Source organism: Larus michahellis, chromosome 6 (genome assembly GCF_964199755.1).
Source record: "Larus michahellis chromosome 6, bLarMic1.1, whole genome shotgun sequence".
In the NCBI taxonomy this organism is placed as follows: Eukaryota; Metazoa; Chordata; class Aves; order Charadriiformes; family Laridae; genus Larus; species Larus michahellis.
The window spans coordinates 26,082,777-26,103,703 of NC_133901.1; the positions used below are offsets into that span (position 1 = coordinate 26,082,777).

At 39.9% G+C, this 20,927-nt stretch overlaps 1 long non-coding RNA gene across 1 annotated transcript; it reads right to left on the bottom strand.

The window, feature by feature from the left end:
- Positions 1-2,306: 2,306 nt before the first annotated feature.
- On the bottom strand, positions 2,307-18,424 carry LOC141745031 (uncharacterized). Its single transcript, XR_012587646.1, has 3 exons — positions 17,995-18,424; positions 2,722-2,870; positions 2,307-2,637 (listed from the first exon to the last, which is right to left on the bottom strand). It is a non-coding gene; the product is annotated as an uncharacterized LOC141745031 (long non-coding RNA).
- Between the last annotated feature and the right edge of the window lie 2,503 nt (positions 18,425-20,927).

A 20,927-nucleotide genomic window follows, 5' to 3' on the forward strand; every position in this document is an offset into this window, starting at 1 on the left:
TGTTGTTTAAACAAGGAAAGCCTTTCAGTTGTTGTGGAAAGTATTAACAGCAGACCTTTGCTGACCTTCTAGAGCCGTCTGGGAAAACTTGACATTACACAGAAGCTTACTCAAACAAGCTATAATTAAGTTGAGAGTGGAGTGACACCACTTACAAGAGAAAACGAAGTATGGCCATTTAATCCAAAAATTACTTAAGGACTCCCGGGAGCACAAAAGTTTACCTCTACTAAAATAATTATGTTTTGCCATTAGATGAAGAGGCAGTACAAATGGAATATGCGTGTTCTTTTCAACATCACTACCCTTCGCTGCTCTACCAAAACCGGAAGGGGCAACGGAAAGACCTTTCAAACTAATTTTTTGCATTCAATTAGGTAGAAGCATCTGCTCTGCCTTTAAATAACCTGCCAATCATTCACAAGGTAAAGGACAAATTCTGACTGCTGCTGCGTACCCCAAAATCCCAAGGACTAACTGAAGTATAGAGGCCGTGGCCTTCTGAGGTTCAGGACAACAGTGCTTTATCTCTGGCTTAGCATATTAGTCTATTCTCTATTCTCTCCTTCATCCGTCTCTCCCACTATCTTCCTTTTACCTTTCAGAGCAAATATTTGTTATGAGCTGTCTCTGGAGTCAAAACGCACAGTGCATTAACTGCAGGATGTATGTCAAAAATAAGAGCGTCAAACTTCCAACGGTCCTGTATAAAATATTAGGCATTTATGTTTATGTGAATGTTATTTAGGAAACGTCTCACACACATCCCTCCTTTTACAAAATTCTTACTTTAATATTCTCAAAACTCAAACATATAAAATCGTTCCCAAAATATATACTGTAAGTGTCTCTTCTAGCACTTTCTGAAATATTAAATGAGGTATTTCTTGGAAAAGAACAGGCATCAAAAATCAGACAGCCACAAACATCCCCATCAGTTGCAGGTTCAATGGTACCAACTTCTCAGATGGTTTCACTGCACCAGACACAATCCCTCCCCTCAGAGCGGCAGGAACCAGCAATACCACCCAACTGTCCTGGCCTTCTTTTACATTCTTCTCATGCTTTCTGCTGTGCCAGTCATGCCAGCTTTCATGCCCCTTTCGGCTCCTTCCCAAAGGCGGCCTTCTGTGCATCCTCATGCATGAAAATTATTTCAAGTCTATTTGCCTTCAATATATTTACATTATTCTTTAAAAAAAAAAAAGGAATAGCTCCTTCAACATCATCTATAAAATTCTAGAATGCAGTCTTAAAATATTTTTCATGTTCTACTCCTTATCGCTAAATATACATCCAAAACTATGAAAGACCTCCAGAAACTGGAGCTAAATAAGTTCTGACAAGCTGAGCATCTGACCAATGCAAGTAGATAATCATATTCCTGTAATTAAAGACTACTTTAACGCCCATATGCATGATTTCACTCCTGCCTGTTTTCAGTCATATGTACAGTATATATGCCCCAAACATCTTTGTCACTCATTAACATTCGGACTGTGAGTACAGAAATCTCTTTTCCCTGTTTACTCAGTAAGGTACTTTCATGTACTAAGTGCAAAGCAATTAAGAACAAAAACCCATTTACTGAATACCTGCAGCTCAATAGCCAAAGTTATTTCTTCTGGTTATACCCGTTTCTGTATTTTGAACTACCTCTAAGCTCATTACGTTTGTGGGAAAGCACAGAAAATTTAGAGGGCCACTGAAAGCACAAAGGGGATCTGTGGAAAGTTTTCAGTTTCAGAGTAATGCCCCCGCTAAGACTGTTGTAACGTGACCGTAAGATATCCTTTTGAAGGGTATTCACATACACAATTTAGGTGTCTGGAATCGTAGGGTGTGAATTAGGAAATTAGTTTTCCTATTGCTCCTCTATAGTCTCTGGAAAAGGTCAGCTCTTCTGGATGACAATTCAGGCAAGATCATCTTCTTTTCTCCCTCCAAGAACTTGTCTCCCTCAAACGCCTCTCAAGAAAGCACAAAAAGTCAAGTCAGCTAACTTAATTACCAAAATCAGGCTTTTTGAATTCCCTTTGAGACTACTGCTTGCAAGAATGCAGTATTTCAGAAGGCAATAAGAGATGGTAGATTGATTTTTGGGAGGAGAAAATTGTTTTCTTTTCATCTAAATTGGCTTCATTGTAAGAAGGTTTTTGCAAACGCATTCAACCAAAACAGGTTGGAAGTAAAACAATTTTAAATTATTTTTATTTTTTAAAAGATATAATGACAGAGTATGAAATGCTTTCAAATTCTGGCAAACCAAACAGCAAGAGAATGGATTTGTTTTAATGCATCCAGAGCAACCTTTTCTCTCTAATGTAAGAAAAATTACATAGTAACCTAGCAAATCAATATAAAATCTTTTTACGGTGGATCTATCTGTGGGTGATTCTTTAATGTTATCCTTTTTGATACATAGTAGGAGGAGAGGTTTAGAGGTAACTTTTCTACTCCCCAGAATTATTCTGCTAGTGAACTAAATGAAAGAATTTTCATTGGAATGAATTTTTTTTAATTCAGTAGAACAGCCATCCAGAACAGAGCTCCCAAAAATACTTTTGTTGTTGAAAAATGCTATTTCTCAGCACTGGAATGTGCACAAGTTTTCAATAAATTCAGTCAAAAGGATACCTGATAAAGAAGATGATGAAGAAAGTTAGATAGCGTGTAATACACATCCCTTCCATGAAATATAGGCTGGTAAACTGGGCTCACCTGGGATGCAGGACAGGACTTCGCACAGAAGGGAACTGGATCTAGCTTGTCTGCATTTCAGGAGAGCGTCCAAGTCTCCAGTCCACACAGCCGGCCTCTGTCACATATCCAAACTCTTCTCTTTATTTTCTCACATGTTAGATGAACGTCTGTTCGTGGGAGTGAAAGAAAGGCTCAACAGCAGAATAACTGAATTCAGGTTCCTTCCTCCACTGAGTATCAGATTATTTGGGATACAAAACCGAAGATATTTGGAAGGATTAGGCAGTAGCCTAGTGGTTAGACATTCTGACCTCAGGTATAAAAGTTGGGAGGGACTTGAAGGTAGGCATCCCACATCCTGACTGCTATAACCTGAAATTCTGGAGATGTAAGCCTGCCTTAGATTTTCCACAACCAGATTTCTAGAACAGCTACTTTATACCCATTCCGTGCAAACATTTTGAGATCTCAAAAAGATTTGTGAAATCCGCAAACCTATTTCATTTGACATTTCATTTGAGGTTCCAGTTTTACCTACAGTGTCATGAAACCTCTGAAAGTATATCATAGATACTGAGCTATAGAATCAACTTACAAATATACTTTCATTGTGCTCTCAGAATCTCACAGAATTAACTGGATTTGTACTTTGATATGGAGATGAGAGGAAAGCTTTTAAGAGATCTAACCTTTATTAAGTTCAGATGAAATCTACATTCAGTACTAAAATAAGATGCTATTGCCTAAAGGAAGCTGAATTCACTTCCTGATAGATGCATTTTAGAGTCTTAAATTTGCTTTTACCCAAAACAATGCAAAAAGCATTTTACTCTTCCCTTTTCTATAATGAAAGATTATATTGTTTCGCACACCAGAGAAAAATACCATAAACAAATTCCATTTCTGTCTTATTCCTTTGATATTTTTTTCCCCTAAAAAGCACCCAATTACTTAGTCCTCATTTTATTCATGGCTTTAATAATTTAAAAAAGCATTTATAAAAAATAAAACAACCAAACAAATCATAAAACACAAATAAGCCTATCTCTGACAAATGTGAACTAGAAGGAGAGAGGAAAAAAATCCTTGTTTCTAAACCACAGATAATTATGTAGATATTTTGTTTGTTGTTTGTTTTATAAAAGGCCTGATAGATGAAAATTTTATGTGCCGCCTTTGTCTAAAGAAAGTGAATTACAGCTTACTCTAAGTGTAGTCTCTCTTGATATTTCTGGCCACAGTCAAATTAAGAAAGCTGTTTTGAAGCAGTGAAAACAAGTTGTGGCACGGATGCCCTTTTCTGTTGTGCCTTGTACGAGAGATCTTGGAAAAACAGAGTGACCTTTGGTCCAATATTAATTACACCAAAAAGGATGGAGACAACTCAAATCCAGGAGTAAGGCAAAAAGAGACAAAGACCTTTGCTATGCATTTTCTTTTCACAGTCCCCAGCTCGCAAATGCTATGTAAGGCTCAGGATGTGTCGACACAGAGGAGCATTAGCTCCAAGGCAGGAGGACAACAAGTATAGAGAAGCTACCCAGAGAAGCTGTGGATGCCCCATCCCGGGAAGTGTTCAAGGCCAGGCTGGATGGGGCTTTGAGCAGCCTGGTCCAGTGGGAGGTGTCCCTGCCCATGGCAGGGGCGTGGAACAAGGTGATCTTTAAGGTGCCTTCCAACCCAAACCATTCTATGATTCTATGACATACTGAGGTGTTGTCCACCAGAGGTAATTTCCTTACTTGCAGAAATTTCCTACTAGGGTTTTTGCAAATATTTTATCCCACCAAACAAGCCACCGAGGACATTGCAGAGAGAAGGTTTCCTGGGGCTGTCACCTGCCCTACAGCAAAAGGAGGCCCTGAGCTGGGGTGGCAAGAGCATACCTTTCCTGTTCAGATGGCCTGCAGAACCTGCATGGTGTATTCACCCTAAACCTCCAGAGGTGCCACCCAACAAAATAATTTGCCACAGAAACTCAGGAATTTAGGCAGTTGACCTTAGACCTGTGAAGACCAGCATCATGGATCAAAAATGACTTACTGGAAGCAACGAACAGCATGGACTCTGTGATGGCCAATTCACTGATATCAAAACAGTTATGGTCACTAAAAGCCAAATAGCCTATTCTGCAGCTATCATTATATTGTAATCTCAGTATTTTCTTCCCCAACTTCTCAAATTATTTATTTATGCCCATGTTACTTGGCAAAAAAACCAAACTCAACACTTCTGATAAGAAGTAGTTTGTTAGGAGAAAGGTCAGTGGCCAAATATTTGTGTCATTTGTATTAAGATTTCTGCTTTTGCATTTATTACCACCACTGTGGTATACTGAAGGGGAAGAATAGAATGAAGTTCATCTTTCTATACATGGTACATTGGAGCCGAAAGGTGAACATTTTCCTACTGAGTCACTGAACAGATTTTTCTGTATTTCCAATAGATTCAGTTTTGAACAACATTGAATTGCATCAATTCATTTACTACAACTCTGTATTTTTCTTTTATATTGCAAAGGACATAGTTATATGGCATGAAATCAGGCATTGCCCAAATCAAGCAATGTATAGTAAAAAGCACTGTGCAATCCTATCACCCAAAGTTAAGTTAAACATGTTCCTAAAAGCTCCCTATTTTGTGTGAAATATTGTGACCTTTCATTTAACAGTGGTGCCATAACAGTTGTTCTGTGTTGTGTAAGAAATATTACTACATGTCTCCATGTAACTCAGCTCACGCCAATCTAAATATTTGATACAATATTTTACAGTTTGGGGTTTAACATTAGTTTCAAATTCCCTAAACTAACAACTGAATCTTTAAAACTCACAAAACAAAACAGTTACCCAAGTGGAAAACAGCTTAAAAGCTCTCCGTAGTTGGGAATAAAGCTTTATTAAATACAACTGTTCTGACACGATGGATGTACTTACCATAACACCTATGGGCTTACACTATTACTGCTCTCTTGAACAATCCCCTAAGTGGAAATATATAATTTAGCACACCAAGGTCTCTCAAAATACACTGTCTTACAAGTTTGGCAGTGTCTATCAGCTCTAACAAAGTTCTTAGCCAAAGGTGCTTCCCACTTTGTCTTAAACAAAAACAACGTAATTGGGTTTAGAAGATTTGTTAAGTTGTTTATATAAATATACTAAAGATGTAAAGCCTAGCAGCTGGAAAATTCTGATACTGACTTCCATACACCAGTGCCCTCAAACAGAGCAGAAAGGCTTGGTGGGGAGTGGCCGGGGAGGACTGAACAATTTCCAAATGAGTTTCAGTTGAGTCTCTTCAGTTCATATATTATCCCCATTAGCACATCAGAAAAGTTTGCCTGAAGAAAGTTTTGATTAAGGGCATCTCAAGGAAAAATATATTCAGGCTGAGAACAAAATAATAAAATAAATATAATAAAATAATAAAAATAAATATAACAAAATAAATAAAATAATAAAATAAAATTCCTTTTGTATACATATTGTTTAGCTATAAGAGGAGCTTATCTGTAAGAAAAATAGCAAATCCTGCATTCAGGAAAAATACCAGCCATCAAATGGCCTAGATGATACTGCACATTGAACCCAAAAGCAAATTAATTCTTTGTTGCGAGTAATCTGCCCAGTTACAGTCAAAAGAATCCACAGCTGCTTCATGCAAGCAGAAATCTTCCATGTGATTGTCATGAATCCATGTTCACTGACAGCATGAAATTTTCCTAGTAACTTCAGTCAGTTTGAACTTAGGTTGTAAGCAAGAATTGCCACGGTGGAATATATTTTTCAAAGTTGCATGACACCCTTCTGTGACATTACCTCTCATGTTTCAACCTTTACCAGGGAAAAGGTAAAACCACAGTATCTGAAAAAACCTAAGGGGATTCATAAGAAAGGATCTGATTTCATATATATATATTTGTCTTTAAAATACTGCTCCTTACTGCACTGCTTTTCAACAACAACAACAAAAAGATATTTTCAGAATGTGTTAGTAAAACATGAAACAAACGGTTTCCTATGCAGTATAAATCTCTGGCAGCGCTCCCCTGCAGAACGCGCTCTTTCCCGCTCCCAGTTAGTCTTGCATGGTAATGAACAAAGTAGTTTCTTTCTGTTTTAACATGCAAGGGAAAATAATTATTTGTGTATTTTCCACATTTATTCAGTCATTTTACATTTGTGCGTCTAGCTTCCCTGAAAATGGGAACACTGAAGATATACCACTTCCTATTTTAATCCTGAAAGGTTGTCATATTGTTGTAGTATTATCATGTTTTGTTGATGTATGTGTAGAAATGGAAATTCAAGTCCACTCTAAAAAGAGAGGGAAAATACGTCACATGGGTAAGTCATACAACAAGTGTTTGTCATGGTTAAAATAGAACTTTTTCATTACTATATATTTCTTTCTTATTTCAACATACTGTAGCCCAACTAAAGAACAAGAAGCAACATCCAGAATATAAGAGTTTTAGGCACAAGTATTTCTTTTGCTTCCCTCTCAATGCGAAAGTGTCTTAATTTGAAAGGAAATAATGCCCCAAGTGCCTTTCAACCTTTAAAGAAAAAAAAAAAACCCAAAACCACAACAATTCATTCTGCAAAGCTTGTTAAACATAATCTACACCACACCACGCTGCAGGTGAGGTTTGCCAGCCCAATCTGACAGGCATTAAAAAAAAAAAAAGAAAAAAAAAGGCATGCCTTTTGCTAAAACAGAGGGGTAACTGCTCCTGTCCTTTGTGCTACACACGCGGGGAGCATTCAGAGCCTGCAGTCACCTGCGTCTCACAGGAGCTGTTACTAATTATTCATTATGAATAACTCCTCTTTAGGGAACCTAGGATCAAAGACTGGACCAAATACTGTTCCCATATACGACAGACTGCAGGGCCCGCTCCAGCCCGTCACACTTCAAAGCTGCTGCGGGACAAGGAAGGCTGACTTTGGGCCAACAGCACAAGGGCTACAGAGCCACAAGGGTTTGCCAGTGCCTCCTTCTGCCTTCCCCCTTTTTGGAGGGCCCTCATTAGGGGTGCTGTGGGTGATGAGGGATCCTGACCTGTCTGGATTGCAGCAAGTGTATTTTAGCTGCTTGTAGGGCAGAGGGAGGCAATTTTTGCTTTACTCTCAGACACGTCCTTGGGGTACCTTTTTCCTCTTTCCTTTCCTTGCCTTCCTTCCAGGAGCATCTCCAAACACCCTCCACCATGTGTAGTGGTAGGACCACCCGAGTACCACTTTGTGTTATCAGTCCATGCTGTTGTAGTGCACTTTATTTATAATCACTGTCAAAAACAGCTGAGGATGGTGAGGAAGGGGGGATCTGTCTGTGTCAGGGCCACTCAGTCCCCCCAGGCTCCCCTTCCCACAGGAGAAGGCTCACAGTGAATCACTCTGGGACCAGTTAAGGGCTGGGAGAGGGACCTCCCTCATGCAGGACAGATGGTGGAAGTACACTTGTCTTGAATGAACAAGTTCAATTCTCAGAGATGTTAAGTTAACACATATGCAGCCTGGTTAAACCACACTCTAAATCTTGTCTGTCTTTCTTCACCATCTGTGACAAGGTTTTTCTCTTTGAAACTATTAAGAGAAGTTGACCTTTTGTGCTTACATGCATTTCCTCTGTTGAGTTTTTTTGACTCATCATCCTGCTGTGTCAATGCTTTCCTGAGGAGGACTATGGTATATAAATAGCCAAGCTCAAAAGAAGAATCTTCTGATCTATTTGACAATTTGTCTTTCTTGATTATATGGGAAGACAATAACTTGTAAATTTTCTCCTCCTCAAAACTTAGCAGAGTTGAAGGTACTGAGCTATGTTGTTTAAAGATTTCTAAAGGAGCCTTGATTTAAAGACTGGAATAACTGCAAAGTTTGGAAACATCTGGTACTAATCTAATACCTACTCCAATCTAAAGAGACTGATTAAACACTGCAGCAACAGGTGGTGCAAACACTAGTAAGTCAATTTTAATAAGAGAGGTCAACACCTTCAGCTCCTCATTTTTCTTTCCATAAGTACTAATAAATTCCTCTCAACAGGTGTGGGTCTAGGATGTATAATTACATTGTTCACAACTAAAGGTCTAGTAGTTCTGTGTTAAAGATCTCTGTTAAAAGAAGAGGAAAAAACTTCCAATGTTTGAAACATCATCCCTGACTTCCTCCACTATTCTCTTTTCATGTATATTTTCCATGTCATGACTGTTTATGGGTATCAGACTGGAAGCAGTACTACACACTGCTCAGTACTTCTCCAGGAAGTAAATCTTTTCTGGGTGTACTACAGATTCTTGTCCAGCATGTTCTAAACTGCAGTCGTCACTAGCACAAAAACCCAGTTCCTTCTTGCACTCAGTGGATACCAATACTTATTCCTACAAGGAGGCTCTATTTAATTGCTGGTGATTCTCAGAAGTGCACCAGTCTCCACTCTGCCTGATTAAATGACTACACAGGGAGGGGGAATATATAAAGTCTAGGACAAAAGAAAAGAAAGAATAAAAAAAAAGCTACACACAAGAGCGGGGCCTGACCCTTCAGTGTGCCAGGGCTCTCCTTTCGGAGTAGACAACCTACGTTTTCCTTTCAGGGTGTTTAAGTACCTGATATGCAGCATGTTTAATTTTTATCTTTACATTCTTTGTTTGGCATTCTTAATGTTCTTCGCAACACAATGTAATGCTGGGACAAACTTTTCCTGGCACCTAAACTGAAAATGGCACTTCAGAGCTCAGTGTTCTTGTTTGACCACAACCCAGGTGAAAGAGGATAAAGAAAGCAAGATCTTCAGGCCAAAAGGTATGTTGCTTAACTAAATGGTTCCTGTGCCTTTTACTGTCTACAAGGTCTTTTCATTGCCTGATACGCGGGCTATTTTTACAGAAATCCCAAGGGGTTATTTATTGTGGGAATAAGAAATAACAAAGCCAAGAATATCAAGGGAGTGTTCAATATAACAATCCAAAAAAAGAAAACAGTAGTGTCTGGATCAATAAAGAAAAACTTTGTCCTCCACCGTGCTGTGTAGGGGTTGGAAGGTCCAGTACAGAAGCAAATAAGCTAACAGTTATTATTCTGCAGGGACAAGAGTCTGAATAATCCCTTATTCCAGTTGTTTGGCAACACTGAGCTGATACAGCTGGGGGGTGGTTCTGCAAGCTAGAGGAAACTATAACAAATCATGAGAATACACAGAAAGTTTGGGCTCCCCAGAGGGTACATTGGAAAAGGAGAGGGCAGCCTGAGCCAGTCACAGCCCCAGGGAGAAGGGGAACGCGTGAGCTATACTGCAACAGGGGTGCCCCAGGAATGGGCAACCTCTCACAGGGAGGAGCACTTTCCACGTATTGCTGTGACACGCTTCCAGCCAAAGTACAGAAGAAGGCTTTTTCTTGGCATTACAACCCACCAACAGAAGGAAAAATAGGTTTACTCTCCTGCCTCCCGTGGAGGCCGCATTTGTCCGTCAGTGCCAAGCGACATGGTGCATGCTCTGCACACGTTGGCATGTGGTCTTTAGCCACCTTCCTCTGCATTTTGTCAAGCCCTCTCTGAAAAAATCTAACTGCATAAATACCCAGTGAATTCCTCCAGCCTACACTGCTCCCCAAGGCCTCAGCCATGCATGACCTCTTCTTCCCCAAACCATGAGCACTGGTATTAATCAAAGCCTGTGTGACGACATCTTCCGCTTGATGCCTTAAAATCAGGAGCTTCACCCTACGAGTTCAGGATCAAGTTGGATTGCTTGGGTGAAACCCCGTGTGCTTCAAACCATTTAAAAAGTGATGTTCCAGTCCTAAATGATCTCTCGAACTCAGAAACAAAAAAAAAAAAAAGCTCTGTAGAAATTTCTCTGGATTCAGTCCTACATTCTTTTAGCACAGCTGGGTATCTGCTTTCTGACCAGGAAGTCTTTTTAGTTCTAAGAGCCTTTTAATAACTACTTGCTGTAGAACTACACAGTTCTTTGTTTATTTATTAATTATGAATAATTAGAGAGGATGCTCCTTGGAGAAAGAGCTTTTGTTTTTGCAAGGTAGATATTTTAAGAATGTTCATTTTTATGTAAGACCCACTAAGTAATCCTCATTCAATCCATTCTCACCCAGAGCTTGGGGGTCTTTGTAAATGCCTATCTAGGCATGCTTAGAAGGACAACATAAAATTTGAATTCAAGAAAGTATATATGGTTTTTTTCCCACCTAGGAATCATCTACACTAAATTCCAAGTAGTAAAATGAAAATACAGAGTTTAGTAAGAGTCTAGTTGATATTTCTCTTTCCTAATTCCTCTGTACCACCTGTGGCCTCAAGGAAACATACAGCTTTTCCTCCATTTTAATTACATTAGGAAAGCTATTATTAAAACAGAACTGTCACTTTTCTTTTCAGCTATATTGATATAATGGAGTTAGCATTGATTTAACTTACTCCTTTGAATTTATGTTATGAATGATTTGCCTCCTCATATACAACTCCTTACAAGACAGAAAAGAAAATAAAACCAAACAAAAAAGCCCCACACAGCTCCATACATAACTTGGACATTACAACATCTATCTTCTTTATCTTACGGCCAGAAGGAAGGGCAGAGGAGAGAAGGAGAGAAAAGCCAATGGCATCCTGGGGTGCATCAAGAAGAGTGTGGCCAGCAGGTCAAGAGAGGTCATCCTCCCCCTCTACTCTGCCTTGGTGAGGCCGCACCTGGAGTACTGTGTCCAGTTCTGGGCTCCCCGGCTCAAGAGGGACAGGGAACTGATGGAGAGGGTGCAGCAAAGGGCTACCAAGATGATTAGGGGACTGGCACACCTCTCTTATGAAGAAAGGCTGAGGGATTTGGGTCTCTTCAGTCTGGAAAAAAGACGGCTGAGGGGTGACCTTATCAACACTTATAAATACTTAAAGGGTGGGTGTCAGGAGGATGGGGCCAGGCTCTTTTCAGTGGTGCCCAGCGACAGGACAAGAGGTAATGGGCACAAACTTGAGCATAGGAAGTTCCACCTAAACATGAGAAGGAACTTTACTTTAAGGGTGGCAGGGCACTGGCACAGGCTGCCCAGAGAGGTGGTGGAGTCTCCATCTCTGGAGACATTCAAAACCCGCCTGGACCCGTTCCTGTGTGACCTGCTCTGGGTGACCCTGCTCTGGCAGGGGGGTTGGACTAGATGATCCCCAGAGGTCCCTTCCAACCCCTACCATTCTGTGATTCTGTGGAAGTATTAGGATAGGTAGATAAAAAAAACCCACTTCATTGCCAGGAAAATAAATTCTTCCCTGGATACTCATCAGTAACTTTACAGCAGCAAATTAGTAGCTAAAACACTTATAAGAAAGCATCCTTTTTCTTAAGAATATGTGGTCAGCCAGGCCATATGAGTTGTCAGCATGACCAATGTGATGTCACAATAGCGGATGTAATAACAGAGAAAAGACATCACTCTTCCACTTTAAAAACCTGATGATCTAAGAGATAAGCATCTTGTTCACAGGATCACTAAATGATTCTTCTAATGGAGACATGTATAAATATTTTCTTCAGAGTCAAAATAAAAATTACTTTTGTTGCGCAAACCAAATCCACTTGAATCAAAGCATGTTGTCCCACAGTAAATTCTAGAAGTTTTGTGGAGGCTGTAAAACAATCATTTCAGTGTCACAAATCAGGAAGACACACCACCAGCATTGTACCTTTGCTGTGTAATGGGTCCATTTTGACTGATATTTCCATATTGCTAATTTACAGAAACGGCTTTCTGATAGACATGGTCAAAGTGGGGTTGCCAAAGATATAGTTATGGACGATTTATTTTGGGAGTATATTAAATTACACAATTTCATGCCACACTGTGCTGCAGGTGCCAGAAGTTTTTATGGCTCTAAGAGGTATTTTGACAAAATTAATGGAACAAAAATTAATAAAGTACCATTGAAGACAAAGATAAAACTGCAAGTTCAACAGATCTCTAAAGGCTATGGGGGAAAAATATATATATACACACATGCTTTCTGTGATCTTCCACTTTAGAGAAGCTTCTAGGCAGCTGTGTGTTTGTTTTCAGAAAGATGAGGTTTTGATTATAAATAAATAAAATAGGACCTGAAGCATTTACTCATTGATATCAATGAGGGGGGTTTCATTATTTAATATTTAAATTCAAGATGTAATTGCACACTTCACTATATTGCTCAGCAAATATCTGAAAGCCAAGTGCCTTTCATGAGACTGTAAAGGAGTGAGAGAAGCAAAAATACATTTCTTTTTAAAAGGTAAATATGTAAACTAAAAGACAGGGCAGAGTCCATATCTCTAACTAGTGTCAGAGCCTAACGGGTGAAGGTCAACAGAGCTGCAAAATTCCTCGGGGAGGGATTCAACTCATTTTACTGTAATTACTTCGGTGTTTAATCTCAAATAGTTATCTAGGCTCTCTTTAGCATCAATGGAGGGAGCAAGGCAACCTTGTACTGAAAGGGGCTAAAAGAATCAGCTGCTGAAAGTACCAGCCCACTGATTACATGGGTGCTTAAAGGATGGTCTCAGTTAAAGTTATAACTTCTGGACAGCACGAGTTCAGTGAATGGATCCTGCCCATTGTGTCTCCTTTCATATCTAGTGCTCCCTGCTCAAGGGAGGGCTGCCTGCAGGTACTGCTGCAGGATCTGACCCAACTCTTAATGATATCATGGGAGTCTTTAGGAAGCACTGGGTGAGACTCAGAGCGAGGTAGAATCCATGCCTGAGTGCCTACAGCTCCCTAATGTAAAAAGAAAAAAAATCCTAGTCATTATTTCTTATGAGAGTGATACACAGCCTCTTACAAACTGAAAAGCCAATGCACATTTCTAATGCAGTCTCAAAAGCAGATCATTATGTATATCATTTTGTATAAACATAGTCATCAAGGGAATTTGGAATAGATTTATACCAACATTTTAATAAGTTTCATAAGAAAGAGGTTCATCAAATAAAAATAATGAATGATGGAATTAAAGAACCACTGAAAATTGCTAATGTGTTTAATCATCTCAACATCTATATTTATATATGACAAATTTGGATGATATAGTGGGTGTAATTCTGTTTCGAGTCTCTGAGCAGGGATTGCATTCCAAGATAGGCGACAAAAGCAAAGCCAGAGCTCGCCTCATCTGCAGGCAGATAGAAAGTAGGACTCTGTGACCATTTGCGTGAGGGTACTTGAAAGCCTCTCTGACATCCAGATATTCAGTTAGTCAACCAGCAAGAGTCATGTGTGAGCCAAAGAGAAAATAAAGAGACCGGAGCTATGTGAAAAATAAAGACAATGCACAAAAAAAAAGCTGTAAGGTGTAATAAACCCTGGCATTTTTCTGAGACCTAAACCCACACCTCAGTGTCCTGCCCATTAAGCTAGTCACTCAGCTATGCTCACAGGTGCCAAGTCCCACAGCGCGCACACAAAGGACCCAGACGAAGAGTTAATGCAATCTCTGCTGTAATCCTGAAAGCTCTGCTCAGTTGCCCCACAGCTCTGAGGGTTTATAAGGACAAAAAAAAAGGTCATGATTTCTGACCTTTGTATTTACAGCATGATTATCATTCTTTTTTCTTTTGCTTTGACTCACAATACCTCACCTCTTCATCTTCAGCAGGGCTGCTCCACCTTGAAGGAAGTCAAACACGATGCCAGGGAAAGCACGCGAAAGATGCCATTGCTGGGAGCATCACCTCGCACATCAGCACTAGCCCTGTCTCTGGGTCTCCCCAGGCTTCTGCGAGGAGATAACTCACACCGTCTCCCTCCAAATCACTTGCCCAAGTGCAGTTGTATTGTTTCAGACAGAAACACACCTGCAGACACAGCAACCCAGCTGGACTGCTAAAACTCTGATTTGGCAGCCATGAACAAAAATTTTCCACAGGAAAAGACTTCCAGAAGTAAAAAGATGATATTTCTAAGCAAACATGGCTTGAGAGACTCTACCCTGAGGCCTCCATGCCTTTTTCATGGTCCTCTCCTGCCCTGTCCCACCACCAGGCTGACGTCACTCCCCGCTGCAGGCAGCCGCAGGAGGAGAGTGGCAGGTTCCAGAATCTCCAACAAAACTTATGCCTGCTCCGCCTAAAAAAGCTAGCTTTTTAGGGGTGAGCAAAGGTAAGAAAATCTGCAAGCAGAAATCTTGAGCAGAGAACCTGGGCATGTCAAAGGCGATGAGGCTGCGTGATGGACCTATTTATAACTGACCATATGGCAATTGATTTCCTGTTGCTCACACAGGGCATCTCCATGACTCCAGCCTCTGTGCTTCTTCCCACCTCGCTCCTCTGCCAGGTTTATTTATACTTTCCCCCAGCTCTGAAGGCAAATCAAGTTAATTGGCTATTACATGAGATTAAGCAAAATAACTAAAAGAATAAAGAGAGAATATAATGCTCTGATTCACTGTGCATCGCTCTCCATGGGAGCCGGGAAACAACATGATAGTTATTCCTGTGCAAAGCAAGGAAGGATCTGCGTTGTCTGCTGCATGCAGGACTGAACAACAGCGCAGGTTTATACCTGTGTTACTTATTCAAATGCTCATTCTTACCCAAAGTTTCACATAACTTTCCATTAATACTGCTTGTCTCAATTTGAGACACACTTAGCACCCCCAAAACTAAAGAATCATCTTAAATGCCTGCCAATTTTGCAACTGCATGATGAAAGAAATAACAAATTAAATTATTTTTTTATTGAACACTGTACAATATTAGTCCATTTGGAATAGAGATAAGGAATTAAGAGCCAAAAAGGCCTTTCCAGTCAATGATCTAGGATGAAGAGATGCCTGGGGGAAAGAGACAAATTTGGAGTGTAGGAAATGAGAAACAATTAGAAGAATTAAAATAATTGTATTTTCCATGAGGGAAAAATAGAGATATGGGATAAATTACTAAGATGGGTTTCTAGAACAAACAGTGCAGCATTCAAAATGGTAATAATGGGGTTTCAAGTAGAGCTATGAGAAAACCTGCTTAGTGAGCATAAGCCCAACTTAAAAAAAAAAAATTCTAATCACAAATTTGGTGAACCTAGGGAGAGGTTAATTAAGGCTAGCAGAAACAAAGAGGGTAAGGGTAAGGCCTACTGCATCAGTTCCCTCCACTCTCTCAAATTTCCAGCAACTGGAAACAAAAGAAAGACTGCAACAGGGGCACAATGAGTGCAGAAGAGGCGAGAAAGCAACATTATCATGCTCCTTTGTCCTACACTTAGCCTATTTCCCAACAAGACTAAGGGAGACAATCTGCATAGGGCATCTGTGGATGCCAACTTTTTTATGAACTACAACTCCTTTCAAAATGTGGTGTTAATTTGCTAATTAGTAAGAAGATAAACATTTCTGACAGGTGAAATATATTGCTATATTGTTAATTGAGTCACACAGAATAGATTGGATGTAGTAGTGTATTCCTTCTTTCCTTCTTTCTCTCTAGGGCTGGAGTTCAATCCTTACATTTTTTGCTTCCCTAAACACTAAAAATAGGCTGAGAATCAAAGAACAGCATCCTACAGCGTAGGGTCCTGGTGCTTAAGCTAGTTTCTTTCAAAACTCCAATCCATTTACCTGCAGATCAAAAGTACGTGCTACTCCTGTCTTTTCATCATATGTAATAAAAACCCTTAGAGATATTTGAAAAAAAATCCAGAGAATGATCCATCACTGTTTAATGCAAGTTGCTCTCTTCGAAAGCAGCAGACCTCACCCAGGTATCAATTTCTCAATTCCTTCTCTACAAGGATACAAGTCAGAATAATCTGAAATGTTATGTACAGCAGTACTTGCAGAACTAGCCAAGACTCTGTCTGGGAGAGAAAACAGCCCATATCCCCACAGCTTTAGTAGTACTAAGCCCTTTTAAGCTGACAGTAGTTATGTGTGAACTACCAAATATCAAAACATGTTAAAATCACACCCGTAGACTGCATTAGTTAGTGCTAGGATCCCAGTCTCTTTTCGCAGGGCCCATTTTGGACTAGCACCTGGAGGCTCCAGAGGAGCACCATCAGGAGCAGAGCACCAGCCCAACCAGCCTTTCCATCGGCACAGGCTGCCAGGGACCACTGCTTGCTGTCATCCTTACCTTCCAGTCTCCTATTTATGTTACTGCAAATTTCTTTATCACTTATCAGTCTTACACTGTGAGCCCAGTATTTTCACAATTAAGAGGGAGCTCGGAGGAGTCAATTAGTTGATAGCTTGTTCACCACTGCTTCATTATTGTCAGCTTCCTGGCTTTGTGTTTTTTTGATTCACCAGTTCGTGATGTCGGGATTAGTACCCACTTTGAAAACCAAACTTTCAAGTCCAAAATCAGAAAACATCAAAATATGGAGGGAATCATATAGCGCTTATTTCTACTTCCCGATTTTAAAGCCATTTCTATAATTTTGGGAGACCTGGCTCATTTTTCTCCTTCTGGTTTAGAAAAAAAATACAGGATAGAGTGTTTTGATCCACAGTAGCAAAGCAGAAGTTAAAAACAGAAGGCTCTGCTGTCCTTTTCCAGTCTTAAGATTAATTGCATTTTCATAAAGATTTTTATGCTCCATTCACCCTATATCCCTTTGCCTTACCTCCTCATCCTGAGAGTTTTAATAAATGACTCATCCTTACTAATTCAGCCCTGCCAGCTTTCTTTTGGTACATAATATTTCAGTACTTAATGCAGTATAAGAGAGTCTGCACTAGCCAATTTGATTAGTCATAGCCTCATCTTTGCTTACCATGCTATTTTTCTTTCTTTTTTTTTTTTTTTTTTTTAAAGTCATCTGGAATGTATTCCCTGCTCTGGTTCACGCTGTGTTGCTTTGTGTTGGAAATCCTGAACAAGGCATACTTTATTTGTAATATGCGGGAATGGCCTAGCATTCAACAAATGCTGCAAGCACTGAGCTTTACACTTTGTTTGAACTTTACTAACAACTTTAAAGGCAGCTGCACTAACTCCCCGAACTGTCCCTTTCAGTAAGGAATATCTCCAAGAGCGTGGACCCACTCCAGCAGCTTGTACAGGGCCACAGCAAGAGAAGGCCCACTGTTCTATAAACCTCCAGATCTTCACTGGCGCGTCACCTACAAACTTAACCCCTCTCATGCCTTATCTCAAGTTTCCCCATCTCTTTCAGAAAAAGGTCTCCTTAAGATTCCCCTCCTCCCCAAGCACTCCATACTTGTTTCAGATCGCTACCGGTTTTTTTTTGTGAAGTTCTGATTTTCTATGAATAGTCTCAGGTTGTTGTAGGCTTACCTGAAAATTTCACTAAAATGTTAGAAGCTCCTTCTTCCTAGTCATTACTGAAGATGAAAACACAGTGTTGATCCCTGTAATATCCCATTAGCACCATGTTACTCCTTCGCACTCCCTTCAAAAAAAAAACACCAAAAACAACAAAAAGACCCTCTAAAAACATTGCCTTATATAAAGAAAAAGCCACATAGCATTTATCTAGTCAGTACATCCATTCTGCGTTTCTGAAAAAAGGCTTCAAGAATGGAAGGATCTCACAGGTTTACTACATTTGTCAGATGGCCAAGTGTCACCCCGCTGAAATAGTTTCACCTGTTTTAATTGCTTGTTAGTTAAGCCAACCTGCCTTCAGTTGTGGGAAGAGTTTTATTTTAATTAAGATAGGCATGGGTACTTAATGCCAAAAAAAAATGCGTATTATTACCTTACCATCTTCATTTACAGAATGTGCTATCTCCTCATTTATAATAAACCAGAGAGATTTGATCATAATTAACCTAAAAAGGCTATTCATAGAAAAGGGCCCAGTTGTGATCTGATTAAAGTAGTCTAAAATCCTAGGGCCAAATTAAAATATCTTGTAATGTATCAAGTGAGTTAATACACTTTCTATATCTCTCCCTACCCTCCACTCTTTTTTGTACCCCAACATACTCCTTTTAAAATGAATTTTGTCTTGCTTTTCCCCTCTCCAAAAGATAAAATATCGACTAATTTATTTACATACTAAAGCGTTAAACATAGACCTTTGCAAAATGCCTGGGAACTGACTATCATTTTCATATAGCCACTATAAAGTGAGTGTAGACTACAAATCTTGCCATAAAAAATTCTAAGTTGACTTTTAGTCTGAATGCCACTGAAATTGGGGGTGGGGGGTGTAGTTGTGAGTCAGTTATGATGCAACTTGGCCCCAGTGAGGTAAAGAATAAGGATTAAATCCTGACTTCACTGAAGTTAGTGGCAAGGCTCTTCTTCACTTCAGCTGGTGCAGGATTTCACCCTAGGTCATACGGCAGAATTTTAGCCTCTGTTTGAGGAGAAAATGAATTAACTGTCACATGCCAGACAGATGAACATAAAGCAAATTAATCTGTAACCAGAAAACAAGCCACAGGGAACATCACCATCACACACAGCTCCATACATCACGAGACCTTCTGTTCAGTATGAAAGCTATGAAGGTGCCTCTTTCTCCCTCCAGTTCCATAGTCTAGAAGCCTCCTTTGAACCGGCTTCAGGAGACGTCTCTGCTGCCAAGTCCTTTTCCATGAAGGAAGTCCAACTGTAACATCTCCCCGATTCTTGATTAATTAGCAGGCTATCCCGCATACTCACGATATGTATTACATGTAGAAGTGGGCTCTGGCATGAGTCCAACCCAAAGTGTAGGAAGCTGAGTGAAAAATTCTCACCAGTAATAAAAACAGTTAGGGTAATGGAGCTTTTCAAAAAAGGAAAACATTTCATTTTCACTTTACATTTTTCTTCAAAACAGATGGATGTTTCGAATGTGAATAAATACTAGAATGGGTTGAAAAATGAGCATATCTTACTAAGAAACTTTAAAAAAAAAAAGTTTTGCACTGTTCAGAATTTGAAAAAATGAAGGCCAACATTTGTCAATCCAACTTGGATGACATTGCAAAATGGTTTTAAAGAGCTAACACACGTATCTCTGAATAGTTCGTCCTGGAACACTATAAATCAGAAACTATTTCCAAGACTGTTAACAAAGATGAAAATCACACTAAACCTGTGTGCCACGCTGGTAAAGCAATAAACTTCTAAGGGTAGAGTGAATGCCACAGAATTAGCTCTTATTTATGGGCCTTCTAGAAGTGAAAACTAGAGTTGGACAACTGGCCATAAAGTACCAGTGAAATCTATTAATCAGCAGCATGTGGCGAGGCTGTGGAGCAGGCACTGCTCTGCCAGGCTTTATTTTGCTTGGTGTTCACATGTCTTTTTACTCCTTCCTTTCCACATGCATCAAAACTTGATCTCCACTAAGCGTTATTTTAATAGGTTAAATTCTGTTCTCTCTCTGTTGGCCTCAAGATTCCTGCAAACTAAGGAAAATAAATGTAGAAACAGGGAGATTATTATGACAACTCCCACACTCCATTAAATTCTCTCAGGAAAATACAAAGTGTGATAAGACAAACGGACTGAAGAAAACGGCTTAAAACCAGAAAGTGACTAAGGGTAAATGGTACAGCAAACAGGCAGCCTGGGAAACCCATCAGCGTTTACGGGACAGGGCCGGGGAAAAGGTGTGCAGTTGCACATCGCTGACTCGCCAGATGTTTCAGCCCCTGTACACCCCATGGGCAGCGAGAATGGAAGGCTTTGGTCAGCAGAAACCTGCCTTGCCCACGCTGTGGAGCTGGGAACAGGCTGGAAGCGGGACCCAGCTCCATCCCTTCATCCTGGCTGAGACCTCCCGGGCTCTGGAGGATCCTCCGCCCAGCAGCTGGAAACAGACAGATCCTTTGCACCTCTCAGGCAACACAAAGGGATCAAAAGTGGGGCAGGAAATCTGGCTGTGGGGCTCTTGTTCACGCTTAACATGCCTTTTTCTTTTTTTCCTTCTTTTTTTTTTTTTTTTTTGAACAATGACAGGATTTTTAGGACTGGAGACACATCCAAACAGTGTCAGAAAAAGGAAAGGTTTTGATTACAGTTAGTTATCTGGCACTATCTATTTAGAAATGTCTGAACAAATAACTCCAATGTCAGATGCTCTAGTTCTGGCAGAGTAAAGAAATACGATTAGATCTGGCTGCCCAGATGTCCCAACGTTGAGAATAATATTTTTAAGCACGAACTCATGTACTGCTGCTGTCATGTACTTCAATAGACTTATTTTGTTCTCATGGGCTATAAATTGTAATAAAATTGAACCAGATTAATGGTTATAACTGGCCTCT